Genomic DNA, 4,433 nt, shown 5'->3' on the forward strand with positions numbered 1-4,433 from the left:
TTTAAATTCTTGGGAGTCACTCTTCTGGAGGACCTTTCCAGGACCTAACACATAAAGCTCATTGTGAAGAAAGCATGTTAGCGCCTCTACTTTCTCAGGAGTTTACAGAGGATTGATATGACATCAAACACATTGGCAAACTTCTACATGCGTCGTGGAAAGTGAGCTGACCAACTGTATCATGTCCTGGTATGGGACACTAACACCTCTGAATGGAAAACCCTGCAAAAGGTAGTGGACACAGTTCTTTACATCACAGGCAAAACTCTCCCCACCATCGAGAAAATCTATATGGAACGCTGCCATTGGAGAGCAGCAGCAATCATCAGGAATCCACTCCACCCAGGATATGCTCTGTTCTCTCTGGTGCCATCAGGAGAAGTGGTATAGGAGCCACAGGATTCATACTACCAGGTTCAGGAACAGTTGCAACCCCTCTACCATCAGACTCCTGAACAACAAACTCAATCAAAAAGCTATTCAAGGACCCTTACTTTGCAGATTATTTACTGAACATTAATCTTCTATATTGCACAGTCAGTTTATTTGAATTTCTTTATTTACATTTCTCTATTTTGTATTCTTATCTTTTCTTGAGTAAATTGTTTTGCTCTACTGTTAAATAGAAATTCTGTCTGGCCCACAGGTAAAAGAATCTCAGGGTTGTATTAATGTCTGACAATAAATTTGAACATTGAACTTTCGAGATGACTGAGCCTCCTCCACACAGAATTGTTACCTTCAGCCTGACTCTGTCTGCATTGACATTTCCTTGTCCTTCTGCAGCCTGGAACATAACTTGAATGCTGTCTAGGGTTCAGACTCTGACCTACAGATACTCTAGCCCTGAAATACCATTCACAGCTGATTGTGAAAGCTGCTCATTTTAAGATATGTTCAATGTCTGACATGGAGAGATATTTAGGATTAAATCAAACTGAAAAAGGTAATATAAAAATTAATTAGATCCTTAAACTGTAAAATTATATAATAAAACTATTTCAAACCCCTGAATAATATGAAAAAAAAGAAAAGCAAACTAATCTTCTTCCAAAGATTTTTACCCTAAAATTTCCATTGTGACAGAGTGAACTAAAATAAATAGGTTTAGTGAAAATATACATCAGATGTTGGTTAGACTAAAAGCCAATAAATCTCAAGTACCCAATGAGTGTTGTCCCACAGAGAAGGTAAAACACAAAAATCTGTAGACTCTGTGGTTGAAGTAGTGGAGAAAGGATGGTTTTAGGCTACAGATAGTTAACGCTCAGATTATCATCCTCTAAAGCTCTGTATTTTATTTTCAGGCTGGAAGGAAGAGAGAGAAAACAGGGAACTATCAACCAGTTTGCCTGACATTAATGGCAGGGAAAATGATGGAATCTATAATGAAGGGTATCATGATGGAACACTTTGAAAGGAGTAATAGGAATGAGCAGGATCTGGACAGATTTATGAAACTATGTTCAACAAATTAATTGGAGTTCTGTAAGAACTTGACTTGTAGAATAGACAAGATGAACTTGGATTTTCAGACTTTCACTAAGTAACGGCGGCGCTGCTGAAGCTACTGTAATGGCAACGTTGCCGCTGGTGCGGACCCACAGAGAGTGAGGAGAGGTGATACAACTCTCCTGCGGGGTCCAACTGCCCAGTCAACTGTCATCATCTTGGCACATGCATTGAATGGCTCGTTGAAGGAGCTGGTGGTAGTTTTATTTAAAATCCCACGACTGCAGGGTCTTGCCTATGATCGGCAGCAGCCACAAGGAGTTGCAGTCTCCAGGGAAGTGGAGGGCTGGTGCATGCCACCAGAAAACAGGGAAACCAACCCCTTCCTGAGAAGGAGAAGCAGAGGAGACGACCCAAAGGACGGTGACCATAGCGCCGGACTAGTGAGGTGGCTCTGTGGCTGAAAGACGCATGCATATGGCGGGCTGCAGGTGACTCAAGGTGAGGAACCCACAGAGGTCGAGGACTGCTAGAGACTGCTGTCAGGGGACTCATGCCAGGCTGCGGACTGCTGGTGACTGGCTGGAAACTGACTGAAGGAGGAACAGGGATTTGAGGGGATGCCAAGCGAACTGAAGGTTTGCTGTTTGTGTTGGAGGTTCATATCTGGACTTCAGGTTGACAATGGTGTGGCTGTAGAGACTGCAGAAGTTCTGGAGGTGAATCTACAGACACTCGGTGACTCTGGGGGTGGGGGGGGGGACACTCTCTTTTGCTACTCTTTCTCTGACTGTAGGAGGCACTTTAAACAATTTCTGCTGATGGAGAATCTGTCTATTTTAAAGCTGGCAAAAGCAGTTTTATGTAATATGACACTGTTTTATTACATGACTATAAATTGAATCTTGATCATGAGGTAATTAATCCAGAGTAAACTCCATTGTCTGTATAATATGTTGCAGATGATAAGACTGTGGGGCATGCACAGCAAGCCAGACCATCTAAAAATAGAAAAAAATCTGAACAAATGGAATTGGGGAGGAATGGCCATGCTGATACAGAGAGAACGAGGAAGCATGTTAATCTGCAGTAGAACTCGATATCAAGTGCAGTAGGCTGCAATGTACTCTGAAAGAAGGTGAGGTGTTGATCTCAAGTTTCTATTGGGGTTCATGGTAACAATAAAGGGAGGGGGCACAGATAGAAAGTTCCGAGTGGAAGTGGGATGGTGAATTAAAAAAGCAGGCAACTGGAAGCTCAGTCAATCCTGCAGGTGAAATGTAGATACTCTGCAGATTAATCACTAAAACTATATTTCATTTCTCCATTAAAGAGGAGGTGATATTGTAAACATCAATTGCAGTAGACTAGATCATTAAAACAAACACCCTGTTCGTTGTTCTGTCCCAGCACAAGGAAAAAAGGTTCGAAGATGTAGTCAGTATTTTCATGAAGAAATCCACATTCTGACTGATTCCTGGGAATCCAAAGGTGGATTCTGGATGGCACTGAGAATCACTAGGCTGTGATTTGGGAACACAGAGAAGTCCAGAATAAGTTTTGGAAGTAGCATACCACCCACTTGCCTATCAACTATTTTCTTCCCCATCTGTGGAAGAGCTTGTGGTTCTTCTCCTCACTTCATTGGCAACCGCAGAACCCATGAAAACAGATTGGGAGCATACTATTGTCAAAACCAAAGGCCCCAATGAAAAAGTCTCCATGTTCCCTTTTATAAATAAAACCTCAGCAGACCAAATATTCAATGTGGCGGTGTTTCTGTCAATGGTATCAGCCTGACTCTGCTCCCTCACCACCATTCAGGGCCCCAAATAGTCCTTTCAAGTGAAGCAACATTTCATTTGTGATCCAGCAGGGGTCATCTACTGAATCCGGTGATCCTGTTGCGGTCTCTTCTAAATCGAAGAGACTGGGTGCAGATTGGGAGATTGTTTTGTTGGTTCTGTCCACCACAATAGCATGGATCTCCCAGTGGCCAACCATTTCAATTCCCCAACCCATTCCTTTGATGACATGTCTATCCATGGTCTCATGCCAGACTGAGACCACTCGCAAGTTAGGGGAACAACACCTCATCTTCTGACTGGGTATCCTCAAACCAGATGGCATGAATATTGACTTTTCTGGCTTTCATTAAAATACCCCACCCCCGTCCACCCCCCTCACGTTTCTCCCATTCCCATCCCCACCCACCCGCACCCCACTCACCCGCCCTCACCTTTCCCAGCTCCATGTTTCCCTTTCCTGTCTCCTTTCTCACCCTCCCCTGATCATATCCAATCAACACCTTTTGAAGGCTGTGATTTCTTGCTTTTGGCTCATTCTACTTATTCTTTGAAGAAGGGTGCAGGCCCAATATGTTGGCAATATAATTCTGTCTTTTATGGACGTTGAAAGACTGGCTGAGTTCCTTCAGCATTTTGGTGTTTTTGCAGAATCTGTTACAGTAACCACCTTAAGTCTTTGAACAATTTGCAGTGGAATCAATTTGCATTTTAATACATTGATCGTTATTCAGCATTTGTTTTCTGTTATCACATTACGATTTGATACCATTCAATTCCAGGCCCTTGATCAAGCAAAAACTATCTTCTCCAGGAATTTAGCAGGTCAGTGAGAGAAAATTAGAAAAAATGCACTGAAATGCTGGAGGAACTCAGACGGACTTTTTAGCGTTCAAAAAAGCAAAGATATATTACTGATGATTTGGGCCTGAGCCTTCTTCAAGGAATAAGTCTCAGAATTCAGTCAATGCTGGCTGGGGGAAGAACCCAGACTAACAAAAGGTATTAATTGCATATAATAAGGATCCAGGTAAGAATTTATCATGTTTGTGTGAAAGGAGACAAGGAAAAAGGGGAGAGAGTGAGAGAGAGAGAGAGAGAGAGAGAGAGAGAGAGAGAGAGAGAGGGCTGTAGAAAGGCAATGGCGGGGGGTGGGGTGGGGATGTGGGCGAGGGA

The sequence above is a fragment of the Narcine bancroftii genome, chromosome 1 (genome assembly GCF_036971445.1).
Source record: "Narcine bancroftii isolate sNarBan1 chromosome 1, sNarBan1.hap1, whole genome shotgun sequence".
NCBI classification, from domain to species: domain Eukaryota; kingdom Metazoa; phylum Chordata; class Chondrichthyes; order Torpediniformes; family Narcinidae; genus Narcine; species Narcine bancroftii.